The 20,331-nt window shown below is 42.9% G+C and overlaps 1 protein-coding gene and 1 long non-coding RNA gene across 3 annotated transcripts in view; one reads left to right on the top strand and one right to left on the bottom strand.

Moving 5' to 3' along the window:
* TTC28 (tetratricopeptide repeat domain 28) overlaps positions 1-20,331 on the top strand; it is a 616,338-nt gene that overhangs the window by 101,268 nt on the left and 494,739 nt on the right. The gene's annotated exons all lie outside the window — the stretch shown is intronic.
* Positions 1,442-20,331, bottom strand: part of LOC141096209 (uncharacterized) — a 33,214-nt gene continuing 14,324 nt past the window's right edge. Inside the window, exons 2-3 of the long non-coding RNA XR_012233612.1 lie at positions 5,926-6,051; positions 1,442-1,978 (exon numbers count right to left, since the gene is read on the bottom strand). This is a non-coding gene — a long non-coding RNA (uncharacterized lncRNA). The remainder of the gene's footprint in view (positions 1,979-5,925; positions 6,052-20,331) is intronic.

Genomic DNA, 20,331 nt, shown 5'->3' with positions numbered 1-20,331 from the left:
TCCTAAGGAATTGAATAGGAGGTGGATGTGTAGTCTCCTGCCACAGCCATTGTCATAAGACGGAGCAGCTCCCCAATCGAGCAGTTTTGGACATCGACGAAATTGATAACAGCTGATTGGCAGGTGTGCCGGGTGTCGGACCCTGACCAATCAGACATTGATGACCTAAGGATAGGTCTTCAATGAAACAGTAATTTTCATTAGTAATTCGCATTAGTTTGTTACTGTGTCGTGTGAGTGCTATCCCTGTTACTGTAACTGTATGTCAATGTTTATGAGGTTTTTTGAATAAGATTATTTCTCATTTAACAGTGTTTGGCAAGTGAGTGCAAGCGGCTTTCATTTTGTCTTCACATTGCAAGTGTTACAGACAGGACAATAGAGATATATAACAAAGGAAGAATAGCCATTGGTGTTGACCACTGATACTTGATGTGATAGCTATGTGAAGGTTGTCTACACTGGTACTAAAGCATATAAGTGTACTATGTATGTTGTAGTCCTGATCCTCCTGTGCAGCTAGCTCCAATCCAGAGATTACCTTGTGGTCCAAAACTGGACTCTTCTCCTCTAGTGCTAACATTTTTGGGAGAAGCAGGGAGTATAACCGACACAGTTCATTAGATCCTGAGAGGTTAATGACAATGATCACAAGGTATAGAAATCCTAAGAGTATATGTCTAGCAACTTGCCTGTTGCACCTTGGACCTCATTCACATGTCAGCTAATTATGAGTGCTATCTGTTTGTTTTACGGATAACACTCGTACTTGTGACTGAGGGGCTGTTCACATGTCAGATTTTTCCTCGGACTCAGTGGTCCTTGAAAAATTACTGAGACATGTCCGATATTGATCGAAATCGGCAATGCCAGTCTATGGGTCAGTGAACAAATCTGAGAGCATTCAGATGACATGCGTGTGCTATTAGTTTTTCACCGATAGATGGGAGAAGGGGGAGAAACTTTTTTTTTCTTTTCAGTAAAAAAACTGATGAAAATCTGATTAATTTTCCTTTGTATTTTAATTTTTTGTTTAACTCCATTAAAGGAGTCTTGGCCAATCATATCCGAACAGTATTCCATCACTTTAACAAGCTAATGTATTGGAATTGTATGGTTTTCCCATAAAAGAAGACATGATTTATGGGTGAATTATTGTTACAACATGATTGTTTTATGACAGTATGCTTATTTTACTAACAAGGAATGTGTAGAAACAGATATTAGATATGTTGATTGTTTTTCGGGCATGCAGATGTATTGCCAAAAAGACAACTGTTATGTATCTATTTAAAAAAAACTATTATTTATTGGTTTCCCTGCAGATATGTGATTTCATGCCTTAAAACTATGTTAAACTATTTTTTTTTGCGAGCTGATTTTTATTTTGGAGCATTGTGATAAATACTACAGTTTCTAGGGCAAATAAAATGAGCCGCAATTGGTTTTCATATAATTAATAATATTATTTAAATTGCGCCAACATATTCCAAAGCACTTTACAATTAGGCGGGGACATGCACAAACAATAAATACATCATAAAGTAACACAAAGTTCACCAGTTACGGGAGGAGTGAGGGTCCTGCTCGCAAGCTTACAATCTGTAAGGAAATGGGGGGCAGACAATAAGTAGAAAGCGCTTGTCAGGTATGGTCCTGCCATCATCCTCATAAATAGGGAATTTCCAATAAGATCCCGTCATCAGTGCAGTTACCGAGCGCTATCGGGTGCACAGATGAATAGGAGGGAGCAGATTCTAAGTAAAATTTAGAAAGAGGGATGAGGGGAGAGTTGGGTTGGCGAATTATGGTGATAGGCCTATCTGAAGAGATGTGTTTTTAAAGCATGTTTAAATACGTGGCGCAGCACGAGAGAAATCTTGAAGATGGAGATGGAGGCCAAACATGAAATCTGGCAATATCAAGGAAGATGTTCACACTTGACAGATGTTACACATGCAGATCAGTTAGTATATACCTGCGTCAAGAGAAGAGAGACAAGTATTAGTTTCATGCCATGTTAAACTGCAATGCACTAGGAAAATATTGCACTTAGAAAGAGATTGCCCTGCACACAGATAATTTAAGTGCACAAATAATAAAAAAAAAAGGACTTTGAAAAATGTAAATATAAAATTAAAGGGAACCTGCTAGCACTAGGGATGAGCGAATAGCTTCGGATAAGTGCTTATCCGAATAGTTTTAGCAGTTACTGAATAGCTGCATCGGGATACCTGGAGTGTTCCCGATAATCAGCTGTTCGGCGCCGCACTGCATATGTCGCGGCCTTGTGACAGTCACAACAGATGCACGGAGAGCCTGTTTGTTGGGTTCTCCATGTATGTGTTGTGACTGTCACACAGCCGCGACATATTCAGTAACTGCTAAAACTATTTGGATAAGCACTTATCCAAAGCTATTCGCTCATCCCTAGTTAGCACATTTTTACCCCTTAAACTATATGCACAAGTAGGTCTTCCAAAGACAGGTCAAGCAATTCCTTTACATGGCCAGTCCATTACGCTAAGACTGGGAAATTAGCATTTTAATTAATATGGTGATGGCTATGGTAGGTCTGAAACCTCTGATATTTCTATTTCCTGCACAGCGCCACCTCTCCTGCTTAACAGACGGTTCCTTTACCTTAGGTCAGAAAACATAAAAACTGCAAGTCAAGGAGGAGGAGGCAGCATACAGATACTTTGTGAAATCCTGTCGACAGATTTCCAGCGATGAGGACCAGCGACGACGCGGGTAACAAGCGAGGGCGTCGCTTAGTTACCCGCAGTGTACCTAGATACCAGCACGCTGGTGCAGGGAGCTGGTAACCAAGGTAAACATTGGGTTTCTAAGCGGCGCTTAGAAACCCAATGTTTACCTTGGTTACCTGCTCCAGCTCGCTGATCGCTGCTCTCCCGCCTGCCACACGCAGCGATGTGTGCTGGCCAGCGGGAGACCAACGATCAAAAAAATGTCCAGGGCTTTCCAGAACTATCAGCGATACCCGGCGGGGGAGGCCGGTTGCTGTTACCCGTCATACACAGCGATATCGCTGGTGAGATCGCTGTTGCGTCACAAAATTTGTGACTCAGCAGCGATCTCGCTAGCGATCTTGCTGTGTGTGACGGGAGCTTACTTCTCTGCACACTGAATCCGGAGGAGCATGTCAAGATTTTATTTTTCTATATGAATTGAGAGGCATTGGATTTATAGTAAAGGCTTCTATGGGTGCTATGTTACAGATCAATTCTATGTAGAGATTGCATGGAGTGATAATTCTGCTATGTACATGGGCTCCTAGAGTAGTTGGCACAATTGAAAACTAAACCATAGTATAATGTATAAGCATGAATGCTTTAAAGAAACACTAAACCTCAACATGAATGATTAAATAAAAATAAACAAAGTTGTTCTCACTGTTTGTAAGGCTACTTTTACATTTATTACCACCTTTTTTGTGGTCCGTTATTGCAGCCCGTTTTTGCAGGCCGTATTGCCGCATTTTTTGCGGTCTGCCGCAATAGCGGACCGCAAAAAAGTTTGCGGTTTTTATCCAATACTATGGAAATAGTATTGGGGGAAAAAATGGCGTTCCGCAAAACTGGAAGTTACGGTGCGCCACAAAAACAAACTTCCGTTTGTTTCTGTGGCCCCATTCATTTACAATGGGGGCTGTTTCCGTACACCGTATAAAAGATCGAGCAAGCTCGATCTTTTATCACGGCTGCAAAAACAGCTCTCACGGCACACGGTGCACCGTGGAATCTTTGTGGGCCGATTTTGCGGCCCCATAGAAATCTGTTGGGGCTACAAAATGGCCCGCAAAAAAACGGTAAGTGTAAAAGCAGCCTTTGTCTGTGTTATTTTTTACGTGATCCTTGAAGCTGTACAGAGAAAACGGGTTAATCACTTGCTGACAATTTCCATTTTTGGTTCTGCCTGCCTGAAACTCTGCCCCCTTCAGTCAAGGATTAGGGCTTAAAGTGAACCTGTCACCAGGGTTTTCCTATATAAACTACTGCCACCACCTTTCGGCCCCATGTGACCGCATTCTAAAATGCTGTATATATGACTCCAAATCGCCCTGTAAGGCAAAAAACACCTTTTACTATACTCACCTATGGGGCGATCCTGTCCGATTGGAGTCGCAGGTCTTCATCCTGCCTTACATTATCCACACAGTGCTCCCCTTCGTGATCCTGTGCACGCGCACTTCTCTCTGCCTTGCCATTTTAGAATGCTGTCACATGTGAATCATGTGACCGTAGGTTATATGGGTAAAACCTAGTGACAGGTTCCCTTAGATCTTGGTTTACTGCAGTGAGTTGTCTTACAGCCAGACACAGGACAGTGAGGAGGAGGAAGAGGCTCCTTAGAGACATAGAAAATACTTCTTTTTTTATTTTCCATATGTAACAGGGTCTTCCAAGCTGGGGTACCTCTTTCAGTACCACCCCGTGTTTTCGGAGGTCCGCTCTGCGTTGGCTGGAGTCTGAATGAAGGACGCTTGCTGGAATTCCTCTGAGTGCATGGGCGCATATAAAAGATCACTGCTTCTCCATGTATTTCCAGTCTGACAACACTTTACTCACAGGACACAGAATATATCACACAGATACAGAGGGCCGGCCAATAGACAAGCGTCAGGCCAGACATGCATTACAAAAGCAGCAGGTGGCCGGAGCCTGCGTATGTTTACTGTGGGAATTACAAAGGTAGGGGGAGGGCGGACATTGCTGATACATTAGGGACATGCATCTCACATGGAACCTATTATATATACATATAACTGCACAACATATTCTTGGTGCTGAGTGGTTCTGTAACACCATATATATACAGTATATAGGCACATACACATGTAATGAATGCAGTGACTCTAATCTGATAGCACAGTTTGTCTAGCTGTCCCTTATGAGATTACTTTTTATGTTCTCACTTTGGGCTGCCTCAGTAATTCCCTTGCACTTTTCAGTGAGTTTAATGGTCTTCGCTAAACTATAACTATAATTTCATTAGCATAAGAACACTTTCCACACATTAATCTCACATTAACAGAACAACAGATTTCAATTAGTTTGAATCTGAAATATATGTTTTTGCATTGTTTCTGATAAAATGAACGTAATGAGTAAAGTTTATAATGACGACCTTGTATTCAAGACCTGTCTGCCTTCTTGCAATAACAGGATATTTACTACCTAATAAGAGCATCTATGTTTTGGTACCGTCCTACGTTGTAAATTGCATTGGTGGCGATGAGCACTTTTTGAGGTTAATTATATGACCCATGGTAGATTGTATAAAAGTTGATTCAAGAAGTGAGGTATTGCTGAGCTGGCGAAATGAAGCTAATATTTCATTGCAAAACATACCAGAGAATATTGAAATTACTACAGCGCAGGGTTGTGTTCCTAGAGAAAGACGTAAAACTCCATCTAGACTAACTTTTGATATGTCTCCGTTTGTCATGCAGCATATAACTCCTCTTTTAAAGATGTTAGAACTAATGTGAGTCACCACATTTTAAGATACAATTTTAAAAACATCGTAAAGCAATCCCCAACTCAGCTATTGCCTTTAAGAAATCCATAAATTCCCTGGACCACAGCCATGCATTTAAAGTTGTCCTAAAAGCATATTTGGGCTTATGATACATTCCAAATATTACTATGCACACCAAGCATTTATTCCTCTAATCATCATATATAGGAAAATACAATTCTAATTTTGTGTCCTCATGCCATATATACTGTATTTCCAACAAAGTGATGGCCCCCCTAAAAATGTATAACACATCAGACACAATGAGGAATATTCCAGCTAAGTCAGTCTGACTCCATTATTGCTTAAAGGGGTTGTCTAGTACTAACTTTTTAAACATTAGCCCATGGAGGTCATAAAATAAAACTCCTACTGACTTACCAGAACCCTGATGTTTCTCCATGCTGCTGCTGGTGTTCCCTTCCAGTCTCCTGGCTTTGTTTCCTTGCAGTCACATGACTACCACTCCTGGTGCCGGCACAAGAGATTCCTAACAGCTCGCCGTTCCTGTAATGTGAGGATTCACATAGAATGACTGCAGACATTTAGTTTAAGACTAGACAACCCCTTTAACCCCTTCATGACCCAGCCTATTTTGACCTTAATGACCAGGCCATTTTTTGCAAATCTGACCAGTGTCCCTTTATGAGGTAATAACTCTGGAACGCTTCAATGCATCCTAGCGATTCTGAGATTGTTTTTTCGTGACATATTGGGCTTCATGTTAGTGGTAAATTTAGGTCGATAATTTTTGCGCTTATTTGTGAAAAGAAGTGGAAATTTGGCGAAAATTTTGAAAATTTCCGCAATTTTCAAATTTGTAATTTTTATTCTGTTAAACCAGAGAGTTACTGTATGTGACACAAAATAGTTAATAAATAACATTTCCCACATATCTAATTTACATCAGCACAATTTTGGAAACAAATTTTTTTTGTTAAGAAGTTATAAGGGTTAAAAGTTGGCCAGCGATTTCTCATTTTTACAACAAAATTTACAAAACCAATTTTTTTAGGGACCATCTCACATTTGAAGTCACTTTGAGGGGTCTATATGGCAGAAAATACCCAAAAGTGACACCATTCTAAAAACTGCACCCCTCAAGCTACTCAAAACTACATTCAAGAAGATTATTAACCCTTCAGGTGCTTCACAGGAACTAAAGCAACGTGGAAGGAAAAAATGGACATTTTAATTTTTCCAACAAAAATTTTCTTTTAGCATCAAATTTTTCATTTTCACATGGGTAACAGGATAAAATAGATCCTAAAATTTGTTGGGCAATTTCTCCTGAGTACACCAATACCTCATATGTGGTTATAAACCACTGTTTGGGCACACGGCAGGGCTCAGAAGGGAAGGAGCGCCATTTGACTTTTTGAATGGAAAATATGCTGGAATATTTAGCGGTTGCCATGTCGCGTTTGGAGAGTCCCTGTGTGCCTAAACATTGGAGCTTCCCCACAAGTGACCCCATTTTGGAAACTAGACCCTCCAAGGAACTTACCTAGATGCATAGTGAGCACTTTGAACCCCCAGGTGCTTCACAAATTGATCCGTTAAAAAAAAAAGGGACTTTTCACAAAAATTTTCTTTAAGCCTCAGTTTTCTCATTTTCACATGGGCAACAGGATAAAATGTATCCTAAAATTTGTTGGGCAATTTCTCCTGAGTACACCGATACCTCATATGTGGTCATAAACCACTGTTTGGGCGCACGGCAGGGCCCGGAAGGGAAGGAGCACCATTTGACTTTTTGAATGGAAAATTAGCTCCAATCGTTAGCGGACACCATGTTGCGTTTGGAGAGCCCCTGTGTACCTAAACATTGGAGCTCCCCCACAAGTGACCCCATTTTGGAAGCTGGACCCCCCAAGGAACTTATCTAGATGTGTGGTGGGAACTTTGAACCCCCAAGTGCTTCACAGAAGTTTATAACGCAGAGCAGTGAAAATAAAAAAACATTTTTTTCCTCAAAAATGATTTTTTAGCCCGCTATTTTTTATTTTCACAAGGGTAACAGGAGAAATTGGACCACAAAAGTTGTTGTGCAATTTGTCCTGAGTACACCGATACCCCACATGTGGGGAGGGAACGACTGTTTGGGCGCATGAGAAAGCTCAGAAGGGAAGGAGCGCGATTTTGGAATGCAGACTTTGATGGAATGTTGCGTTTACAGAGCCCCTGAAGTGTCTAAACAGTAGAAACCCCCCAAAAGTGACCCCATTTTGGAAACTAGACCCCCAAGGAGCTTATCTACATATGTAGTGAGCACTTTGAACCCCCAAGTGCTTCACAGAAGTTTATAAACGCAGAGCCATGAAAATAAAAAAAATATTTTTTTTTTCCTCAAAAATGATTTTTTAGGCTGCTATTTTTTATTTTCACAAGGGTAACAGGATAAATTGGTCCCCTAAAGTTGTTGTTTAGTTTGTCCTGAGTACGCTGGTATCCCATATGTGGGAGGGAACCACTGTTGGGGCGCACGGCAGGGCTCAGAAGGGAAGGAGCGCCATTTGACTTTTTGAATGGAAAATTAGCTCCAATCGTTAGCGGACACCATGTCGTGTTTGGAGAGCCCCCACAAATGACCCCATTTTGGAAACTAGACCCCCTAAGGAACTTATCTAGATGCATAGTGAGCACTTTGAACTCCCAGGTGCTTCACAGAAGTGTATAACGCAGAGACGTGAAAATAAAAAATAATTTTTTTCCCTCAAAAAATGATTTTTTCGCCCGCAATGTTTTATTTTTTCAAGGATAACAGGATAAATTGGACCCCAAAAGTTGTTGTACAGTTTGTCCTGAGTACGCTGGTACCCCATATGTGGGGGGGAACTACTGTTCGGGCACACGTCGGGGCTCGGAAGGGAAGTAGTGACGTTTTGAAATACAGACTTTGATGGAATGGTCTGCGGGCATCATGTACATTTGCAGAGCCCCTGATGTGCCTAAACAGTAGAAACTCCCCACAAGTGACCCCATTTTGGAAACTAGACCACCCAAGGAACTTATCTAGATGTGTGGTGAGCACTTTGAACCTCCAAATGCTTCACAGAAGTTTATAACGCAGATCTGTGAAAATAAAAAATCATTTTTTCCCTCAAAAAATGATTTTTTTAGCCCGCAATTTTTTATTTTTTCAAGGGTAACAGGATAAATTGGACCCCAAAAGTTGTTGTACAGTTTGTCCTGAGTAAGCTGGTACCCCATATGTGGGGGGGAACCACTGTTCGGGCACACGTCGGGGCTCGGAAGGGAAGTAGTGATGTTTTGAAATATCGACTTTGATGGAATGGTCTGCGGGCGTCATGTACGCTTGCAGAGCCCCTGATGTGCCTAAACAGTAGAAACTCCCCACAAATAACCCCATTTTGGAAACTAGACCAACAAAGGAACTTATCTAGATATGTGGTGAGCACTTTGAACCCCCAAGTGCTTCACAGAAGTTTATAACGCAGAGCCGTGAAAATAAAAAATCATTTTTTTTCCACAAAAATCATTTTTGTAGACCCCAATTTTTTATTTTCCCAAGGGTAACAGGAGAAATTAGACCCCCAAAGTTGTTGTGCAATTTTTCCCGAGTATGCTGATACCCCATATGTGGGGGTAAACCACTATTTGAGCACATGTCGGGGCTCGGAATGGAGGGAGCGCTGTTTGACTTTTTGAACCCAAAATTGGCTGGAATAAATCGTGGTGCCATGTCTCGTTTGGAGACCCTGTGATGTCCCTAAACAGTCGAAACCCCTCAATTCTAACTCCAACTCTAACCCCAACACACCCCTAACCCTAATCCCAACTCTAACCCTAACCACAAGCTTAACCCTAATCCCAACCCCAACCCACCCCTAACCCTAATTTTAACCCTAATTCCAACCCTAACCCTAATTCCAACCCTAACCCTAATTCCATCCCTAACCCTAATTCCATCCCTAACCCTAATTCGACCCCTAACCCTAATTCCAACCCTAACCCTAATTCTAACCCTAATTCCAACCCTAACCCTAATTCCAACCCTAACCCTAATTCCATCCCTAACCCTAATTCCATCCCTAACCCTAATTCCATCCCTAACCCTAATTCGACCCCTAACCCTAATTCCAACCCTAACCCTAATTCTAACCCTAATTCCAACCCTAACCCTATTTCTAACCCTAATTCCAACTTTAACCCTAAATCCAACCCTAACCATAATTCTAACCCTAATGGAAAAATAAAAATTATATTTTTTATTTTATTATGTGTGCCTATTATGTGAGAGTTTATCACAATGATTAAAATGAAAACTGAATAGGCAGCCGGCAAATTCATGGGTGCCGCCATCTTGGAAAATTTTCCAAGATGGCAGCGCCCATGATCCGGCATGGCGGGACCCCGGGAGCCACAGCAGGACAACGGAGGTACCGGGGGGTGAGGGGGATCGGAAGGTGGGAGGGAGTGGAGGGAAGGAGATGGGGATCAGATGATAACGGTGGCAACCGATCGCCGCCGTCCGTCGGTGGTGGGGGCCCATCGCCCCCGCCAGTCGGTGTGGGGGGGTCGGGTCTCGGTGTCCAGCCATGTCCGATGCTATTGCAACATCGGCCATGACTGGATTGTAATATTTCACCAAATTTTATTGGTGAAATATTACAAATCGATCTGATTGGCTGTTTCACTTTTAACAGCCAATCAGAGCGATCATAGGCATGTGGGGGCTAAGCCACACCCCCTAGGGTTAACTCTAAGGTGTCCTCTGTGTGCGGGTCAGGTGACCTTTCAGTGACCCCAGTCACCCGACCCGTAGGGGGGCAATCAATTCATGACCCCACATAGGCGTCATGGGTCGTATTGGCATGACTTTTCATGACGCCTATGTGGCCTCAAAGGTCGAGAAGAGGTTAACATCTCAAGGGCAATTTTGGTTTGACCTTTGGTTTGACTTTTCCCCTTTTATTTCACTGTAATGACAACTCTATAGAAATGTAGCAACTTACCAGTTTATTGGATACCACATTCGCCTAACGCGTGAAAGATCTCCAGTTCAAAACAGCACACATTTATGAAGTTACTCTTTGCCTGTGACTACTCTGAAGATACAATCTTAGATCATACCAGGAATTATAGGGAACGCTCCAGAGCGCACCTTAGAAAATGTTGTCAGAATCCAAATTGGGCTATTATACATTTACACCAATGGCATTGGTCAGTACAAAGGTTATCATATTTTATTCCCAGGAAAAGAAGACATCAAATATGAGTAAAGGTACTGTCACACTTAGCGATATCGCTAGCAATATCGTTATAACTTGTGACGATATAGCGATATTGCTAGCGATATCGCTATGTCTGATACTTACCTCCGACCCGCTCCCCGCTGGTTATCGCTGATCGCGCGAGAACGTCCTGGACTGTTTCTCGTCGTCAGCTTCCTGTGGCGCTTCCTGTGGAGAGACGAGCAACGAGCATGGAGCCTGGCGGGAGGACGTCAGGATCGCCTCGTCTGACAGGTAAGTAGCGACCCCCGACCCCTGCGATGTCGCTGGTGAGATCTGCCTGTGTGGCAGCTCAATAGCAATCACTTAGCGATGTACCAGCGATCCTGACCGCGTCTTATCACTGGTCGGGATCGCTGGTGCATCGCTAAGTGTGACAGTACCTTAATAGAATGAAGTTTTCACTGTTATCATATATGGTGGTTCTTTACTGTTAGAGCACCACTGTAATGATGGTTGATTCAATGAATGACCTACACATTGTCCAGGTGTCTTCCTTCAGAAACATAAGATTACAACATATGTATTTTAGATTGCTCAGATTGTTTATTGATCCAGGCATCTATTCCTATTGCCATATTGTAGTCAGGATGAGCCCCTAATTCATATAATGATGGCCTGGATTTTAATCTTGAGGCCACTCACCCTGCTAGTGTATAAGCCTATTACCTGCAGCATGGGAACCAGGGCTGTGGAGTCGGGGTCATGGAGTCAGTGTCCATTTTGGTGGAGTCGAAATCGGCATAAAATGGACCGATTCCTAAAGTATATAATAAATTGGGTACAGTAGTACAATGCGGGATGTGCTGTAAATGTTTTCTGAATTTGGGAAAGTTATAAAATGTTCCATAAATGTCTGTTCTGTTCCTGATCTAAGGATCTGGGCTTTTAGGTGAGATGAATCTGTGCTGCACTTTATGTACATATTCAGTAGTGACCAGTGCTGTGGGGTCGGAGTCAGGGAAATGTCTTAGTAGGAGATTTGCCTTACCAACTCCACAGTCCTAATGAAAATGGTATTAACCAGTATAAATACAATTGCTGTATATTAGAAAAAACTTTTCCAATGGAAAATTGGTGCCAAATTTGTAAAATATCATGTAGCATTTTGTACTTGCCATTTTTGTTCGCTATTCCACGTGAAATCTCAGTGAAGTCTGGCTTTTATACAAGTAACAGATACAATTAATAGGATCAAACTAAAATTAAGACTTTCTAGCCTTTAGCCCCCGTTACACATAGCGATATCGCTAGCAATAGCGCTGTAACGTCACCGATTTTGTGACGTAGCAGCGATATTGCTAGCGATATCGCTATGTCTGATGCTTGGCTCCGGCGCTGCTCATCGCTGGTCGCGCGAGAACGGCCTGGATCATTTCTCGTCGGGCGCTTCCTGCTGGGCTTCCTGTTGCGCCGACGAGCGTCGCGTGGACGCGGGCGGGAGGACGTCAGGATCGCTGCGTCTGACAGGTAAGTAACAACCCCCGACCCCTGCTATGTCGCTGGTGAGATCTGCCTGTGTGGCAGCTCACTAGCGACCACTTAGCAATGCACCAGCGATCCATATCGTTGTCGGGATCGCTGGTGCATCGCTAAGTGTAACGGTACCCTTTGTGTTGAAGGGGGAGGAACAGATGGATTCACTTAACATTTGAAATGCAGCGAGACATCAATGAGTGCGCACAAATCATTAAACTGCTACTCTTTGATTGCAATCCTTTTCATTTTCTCTAACTTGGGAGGATGGGTAGTCAAGCGTCGGAAGCATTGTAATGGGATGTGTTGGAAAACAACTGTCTTTTGTCTGCTTATAGATTATGGATGTGTGGAAGTCAAAAGCATGAAGTCAACTCTCCATAGACAGGTCCAAAAATGAATATTGCAATATTTTATTAGGCAAATGCAATGCCTAATCCGCCCCCTGTGACGTTTCCCAGAAATTGTAATCTGGGTCAGACTAGCTATTACATGTCTGGTTTAAACAACAGCACAATACTGCAATATACTGTATATAGTATATACATTTATACCTACTGTAAAAACATAGTTATGGACTTATAGTTCCAAAATACAAAAGGTTCAATAGTGATTTTATTACGTCTGAACAGTATTTGTGGTTAAGTCTAATATTCACATCAATGAGATCTAATGCTAAATGTAATTGTACCAATATTGGAGTGATCATAAAATAACCTTCTCTAGAGACGAGCAAGACTTTTTATCTCTTGCAAGACCTTTCGTTTTATTGCCCGTGTGGGAATCTGCAGTCTTTTTTTATGATGTCTCTGGAAAAAAAAGACTTCTAATTATATTTATCATACAAATCCTAATTAGAGCGGAGACGTAGGATTGTTTGCAAAATGTAAAGTGTTTGTCTTGTCCTTAAAGGTATCCGGAGGAATTGAAGCTTCAAATCATATCAGACAGTTTCCTTTAATAAGACTTTCATGATGGTTTCTCCTCAGGTGCTTTGACATTTTAACATAAGTGGCTGAATAAGTAGCACTATTGAAGCTCTTCAGATGGGATGCTCTTTGCTCCGTGGTGGAAGATGATGGGCTTCACTCGCTTCATTGTAGATGGAGCATGGCCTCAGCTGACTGACAGCTGGTTTGGGATGCAATAAGGCTTTCAAGCTGTCTCCCATGGGTCCTGCTGACACCTCAGCTAAGGGACTTTTAAAGTAATGAATTAGTGTTTGTCAGGGCAATGAATAGATAATAGAACAAGGTGCAGGGAGGATATATTGTTGCTTTTGAATGGTTAGAATAAGTGGTGGCAAAAGAGAGAACAAAACATATACCTTATATTTGAAAGACACCAATAAAAAAAAGACCAGTTGGAGTGAAATTTACAACTTTCCTGCTAAAGTTTCAATAGACTTCTGAAATTAAGTGTGAAAAACCTCAGTGACAGACAGATGGCCACTGAAGTCCTGTATAAAGTGAACATTCTTGGACTGATGAATTGATTAACCTCTTTCAGAGCGAGTGACAGGTTTGGATTTGACATGTGATATCACAGTGGAGGACAAACTCTCCGATTACTGTTTTCTTCCAGGACTGTGTTACATACAGTTTATTTAGCCACTGAAAAGCTTTAAAGTGAATGGATTTATAATGCAGGAAGTTATGCTTTTAATGCAAGATCTTAACAGCATTGTTATTAGAGAAGAACGGCTCACTTTGTACAACCTTAGACCATGGTCTAGGTCAGTGCTCTCTGGCCATGGTCAGGAGCTGCTTGAATTTCCTTATCTTCTGAGATCCCAGGCTTGGCTTATGATTAGCTGGGCTGGCGAGAAATCACCTGCGCCTCGCACAAATGATGTCACGGCAGACAAATCAAATGCTGGGGAAATTTGTGCAGCTCCTGTCCACAGCCATAGAGCATCGACCTGGTGCGGGGTTTTGTGGGGTGATTCGCTCATCTCTAATTCTATTATTCTCTTTTATACATTATTTTATTCACATATAATTGTGAATTGCAATCACCATAATGATGGGTTACCTTGTCAAATTAACTCTCTTCTACCCCTGTCCTCCATATCTTCACTCCACAACACAGACAGTGCCACCGCTTTCTACAACGCCACCCTCACATCAGCCATAGACTCAGTCGCTCCTCTCATGCATGGCAAAGTGCGACAAACCAATAGGCAACCCTGGCACAACAACCTCACCAAAAAACTTCGACAAGCATCCAAGGTCGTGGAGCGGCGTTGGAAGAAAACACGCCTGCCTGACGACTTCACTGCTTTCAAACAAACTACACTTGCCTTTAAATCAGCCCTCACCACTGGTAAACAGACCTATTTCACAAACCTTGTATCTTCATTATCCCACAACCCAAAACAACTGTTCAGCACATTCAACTCTCTCCTCCGCCCACCACTGTCACCTCCAACTCCCCTCAACTCTGCTAAGGACTTTGCCACCTACTTCAAAAACAAGATTGACCAAAAAAGGCAAACCTTTACAGTTCCACCACCCCAACCACTCCACATACCAGACCTCTGCCCTTCCCTAATAACCTCCCTCTCCAACATCACTGAAGGAGAGCTTACTGATCTCCTTTCCAAATCACGCCTCACCACCTGTGCACTTGACCCCATCCCTTCCCACCTGCTCCCCAACCTCACTAACATGCTCATTCCAGCCCTAACCCATCTCTTCAACCTATCCCTAACATCCTCAAAAAATCAAAACTTGACCCAACTGCTATGCCCAGCTATCACCCCATATCACTGCTCCCGTTTGCTTCCAAACTCCTTGAACAGCATGTCCATGCTCAACTTTCCTCCCACCTCTCATCTATCTCCCTCCTTGACATCCTGCAGTCTGGCTTCCGCCCCCACCACTCCACTGAAACTGCCCTGACCAAAATTACTAATGACTTACTCACAGCCAAAGCTAACAGATAGTTTTCCATCCTACTCCTTCTTGACCTGTCCTCTGCCTTTGACACAGTTGACCACTGCCTACTGCTACAGATTCTTTCTTCCCTTAGCATCAAAGACCTTGCCCTGTCCTGGATTTCCTCATACCTTTCTGACCGCACATTCAGCGTTTCCCACTCCCACACTACCTCCTCATCCCACCCCCTCTCTGTTGGAGTCCCCCAAGGCTCTGTCCTGGGGCCCCCACTTTTTTCCATTTATACTGTTGGCTTAGGACAACTCATAAAGTCCCATGGCTTCCAGTGCCACCTGTATGTAGATGACACTCATATCTACTTCTCTGGCCCAGATGCAACCTCTCTGCTGTCCAGAATCCCAGAGTGTCTATCAGCCATATCTTCCTTTTTCACCTCTCGCTTCCTAAAACTCAACTTAGACAAAACTTAACTCATTATCTTTCCTCCATCTCACATATCTTCCCTACCCGATCTATCTATTATGGTAAACGGCATCACGCTCTCTCCCGCACATGAAATTCACTGCCTAGGAGTATCTCTCGACTCTGCCCTGTCCTTCAAACCATACGTCCAATCTCTTGCCACCTTCTGTTGCCTCCAACTCAAAGATATTTCCAGAATCCGTCCCTTCCTCAGTCCTCAATCTACTAAAACTCTTGTACATGCCCTCATCATCTCACGCCTTGACTACTGCAACACTCTCCTCTGTGGCCTCCCTGCTAACTCTCTTGCACCACTCCAGTCTGTCCTCAATTCTGCTGCCCGACTAATCCACCTCTCTCCTCGTTACTCCCCTGTCTCCCCCCTCTGCAAATCCCTCCATGGGCTCCCAATTCCCCAACGAATCCAGTTCAAACTACTTACACTGACCTACAAAGCCATCCACAACCTTTCCCCTCCCAATATCTCTGAACTAATCTCCCAATATCTTGACTCACGTAATCTTCGATCCTCCCAAGACCTCCTACTCTCCTCCACACTTATTCGTTCCTAACTCAACCGCCTCCAAGATTTCTCCCGAATATCTCCTATACTCTGGAATGCCATCCTCAACACGTCCGATTTATCCACCACCCTCGGATCCTTCAAACGAAACCTGAAAACCCATCTTTTCAGGAAAGCTTACAGCCTGCAATGACCATTCTGCCACCTCACCAACACCTGAGCTGCCGCCTCATCACCACCAGAGCTGCTGCACCCCCGACCTTCTGTCGCTTCCCCACTATCCCGCAGAATGTAAGTCCACAAGGACAGGGTCCTCTCCCCTCTGTACCAGTCTGTCATCGCAAATTTGTTTACTGTTAACGATATCTATAACTTTGTATGTAACCCCCCTTCTCATGTACAGCACCATGGAATTAATGGCGCTATATAAATAAATAATAATAATTTGTGTTTTGAAATGTCCATGTTCGTTTATGGTCAGGTGTCTGGAGAAGACTATGGACCCATCCTGTGGTAATGCGATGCTAAAGTATAGGCTGAGGCTGATTTCTTTCCATATTCTGTCCATGTCTGTTAAATTGTGAGTGGAGTGTACATCATAATGGAAAACGCCTCGTCCTATTTCTGCAAGGAACAGGTAAGGCTCTTTTCAAAATGGAGGTGACAACACTCTGATAGATCGGTAGTACGATGGGCACCACAAGTATCTAGGGACACTATTGTGTGGTGCATGACCGGGAACATTTTTTTTAACAGTAATTTTTATGTAGCACTTCTCAAATATTCCCTAATTTAAGGGAAATATAAAAGAGTAGATACAAAAATGAGTAATTATAAACATATAAGGGTTGTCTATCCTTCCGCTTTCGTACATCCATATACAACATATATAACGTGTTATACAGGGTGAGCCATTTAATGGATACACCTAAATAAAATGGGAATGGTTGATGATATCAACTTTTTGTGGCACATTAGTATATGGGAGGGGGGAAACTTTTCAAGATAGGTGGTGACCATTGCGACCATTTTGAAGTCGGCCATTTTGGATCCAACTTTATTTTTTCCAATGGGGAGAGGGTCATGTGACACATCAAACCTATTGAGAATTTCACAAGAAAAGCAATGATGTGCTTGGTGTTAATGTAACTTTATTCTTTCATTAGTTATTTACAAGTTTATGACCACTTTTAAAATGTGTTCAAAGTGCTCCCCATTGTGTTGGATTGTCAATGCAACCCTCTTCTCCCACTCTTGACACACTGATAGCAACACCGCAGAAGAAATGCTAGCACAGGTTTCCAGTGTATCCGTTGTTTCTGATGCTGCGCATCTCGTATCTTCACAGCATAGACAATTGCCTTCAGATGACCCCAAAGATAAAAGTCTAAGGGGGTCAGATCGGGAGACCTTGGTGGCCATTCAACTGGCCCACAACGAAATCCACTTTCCAGGAAACTGTTCATGTAGGAATGCTTGGACCTGACACCCATAATTGATGGTATGGTGTGGTATATGGGGTTCAAAAATAGTGGGGCCATTCTTCATCATGGAAACCTCAATGCCACTGGATATCTAAAATTGCTGCATGATGATGTGTTGCCCTCTTTATGCACTGAAGATGGCACATTCCCTGAGTTTTTTCAGCAAGATGGTGCACCATCACATTATTGGTATCAGGTCCGAGCATTCCTACAAGGAATATGACCCCCTTAGTCTGGCATTTCTTCTGCGGTGTTGCTATCAGTGTGTCAAGAGTGGGAGAAGAGTTGCATTGACAATCCAACACAATGAGCAGCACTTTGAACACATTTTATAAGTGGTTATAAACTTGTAAACAACTCAGGAAAGAATAAAGTTACATTAAAACTAACCTCACCATTGTTTTTCCTATGAAATTCTCAATAATTTTGATGTGTCACATGACCCTCCTCCCATTGGAAAAAATAAAGTTGGATCCAAAATGGCCACCATGGGCATCACCCATCTTAAAAAGTTTCCCCCTCCCATATACTAATGTGACACAAACAGAAAGTTGATATCACCAACCATTCCCATTTTTTTAGGTGTATCCATATAAATAGTCCACCCTGTATATGGATAATAATAATAATCTTTATATAGCGCCAACATATTCTGCAGCGCTTTACAGTTTAACAATTTCAAAACACAAGTCATAAGTAACAACGTTAACAATACAATAATTAAAGCAAAATAAGATGACCCTGCTCATGAGAGCTTTCAATCTACAATGAGGTGGGGGAGATACAAAGTACAGGTGTGTATTTACAATGATGTATTTACAATGATGGTCCAGCCATCTTGAGGGAGTGGGGGATAGATGGAGAGAGTGAATAGGCTACACACGCACACTTCCACATAAAATAACTTTGATTAGTGAACGTGATAGGCCGCTCTGAACAAATGTGTTTTGAGGGAGCGCCTAAAACTGTGCAAATTGTTGATAGTCCTAATTTCTTGGAGTAGAGCATTCCAGAGGATTGGTGCAGCCCAGGAGAAGTCTTGGAGTCGGGAGTGGGAGGTACGGATTAGTGCAGAGGTTAGTCGAAAGTAGTTTGCAGAGCGCAGCAGTCGGTTAGGCCGATAGACAGAAATGAGGGAGGAGATGTAGGGGGGTGCCACACTGTGGAGAGCTTTGTGGGTGAGAACAAGTACTTTGAATTGGATGAATTGGATCCTATAATGAATGGGCAGCCAATGTAATGATTGGCGAAGAGCGGAAGCGTCCGAGTTCCGATTAGCCATATGGATGACCCTGGCTGCTGCATTAAGTATGGACTGGAGAGGGGAAAGTAGATTAATAGGGAGGCCAATTAATAGAGCGTTGCAGTAATCCAGGCAGGAGTGGATCAAGGCGACAATGAGGGTTTTTATTGTTTCCATGGTGAGAAAAGGGCAGATTCTAGAGATGTTCTTTAGGTGTAAGCGGCAAGAGTAGGCAAGAGATTGTATATGGGATGTGATGGAGAGATTGGTGTCAAACATAATACCCAGACAGCACGCCTGCTGCTGGGGTGTTATTATGGTGCCACTCACAGAGAGGGAAATGTCAGATTTAGGGAGGTTAGTAGAAGGCGGGAGCAGTAGAAGTTCAGTTTTGGAGAGGTTGAGTTTCCGATAGAGAGCGGACATGATGTTGGAGACTGCGGACAGACAGTCACTGGCGTTCTGTATACAGCGGGGGGTAAGCTAGGTAGTTAGCGTGCACTCTAGTCAAATATAGACGAGGTGCAGGTGCAATGGACCAGTAGGTACTAATCGCAAGTTAGTTTAATTCACCGCACACTCGAACAGACTTTATGCAAATAGGTATTCATTTTATTACTTGTGGGAGCCAAACAGGAATATAGCACACAGTGGAGGCGATATAAATAAAAGACGTTTCGGCTCAGCCCGTCATGACAGGACGCCACCTCTGACAGGCGCGGGAGCGCTTCCTTCTCTCAGCACACATCAGCCATTTATCTTGGTATTTCTTCTTGAGAGATTCTCCTCTCCTTCTGCACCCTATACAAACCTCCAATTTTGGAATAAGCGATAATATGATAAAGGCTCGGGCTGAGCCGAAACGTATTTTATTTATATCGCCTCCACTGTGTGCTATATTCCTGTTTGGCTCCCACATGTAATAAAATGAATACCTATTTGCATAAAGTCTGTTTGAGTGTGCGGTGAATTAAATTAACTTACAGTGGGGGTAAGGTCAGGGAATGACGTGTATAATGTGATTGTGTGTCATCAGCATAAAGATGGTGCTGAAAGCCAAATCTGCTGATGATCTGTCCAATTGGGGACATGTAGAGAGAGAAGAGAAGGAGGCCAAGGACTGAGCCTTGAGGTACCCTGACAGTGAGAGGAAGAGGAGATGAAGTAGAGCCAGTGAACGATACACTGAAGGAGCGGTCAGAAAGATAGGAAGAGAACCAGGAGATTAAAGTGGATCTGTCACCAGATTTTACCATACACACTCTACACATTTTTAAATACATGTCTTAGGCTAGTTTCACACTAGCGTTACCAAGCGCAGTGCAGGGCCGCAACTTAGCTCCGATCCCAGCTGCGACCCCTCCGGTCAGCTCCTCCTCTGGGAGCATGACTCTGCATGTGATCAGCGGACCCTATATTTAGCATTGGGTACGCTGGCCGT

The sequence above is a fragment of the Dendrobates tinctorius genome, unplaced genomic scaffold, assembly GCF_039654945.1.
Source record: "Dendrobates tinctorius isolate UK_male_01 unplaced genomic scaffold, ASM3965494v1 ptg000073l, whole genome shotgun sequence".
NCBI lineage: Eukaryota > Metazoa > Chordata > Amphibia > Anura > Dendrobatidae > Dendrobates > Dendrobates tinctorius.
The sequence above is the reverse complement of the archived record's forward strand: the minus strand, read 5'-3'. Positions and strand labels throughout refer to the sequence as shown.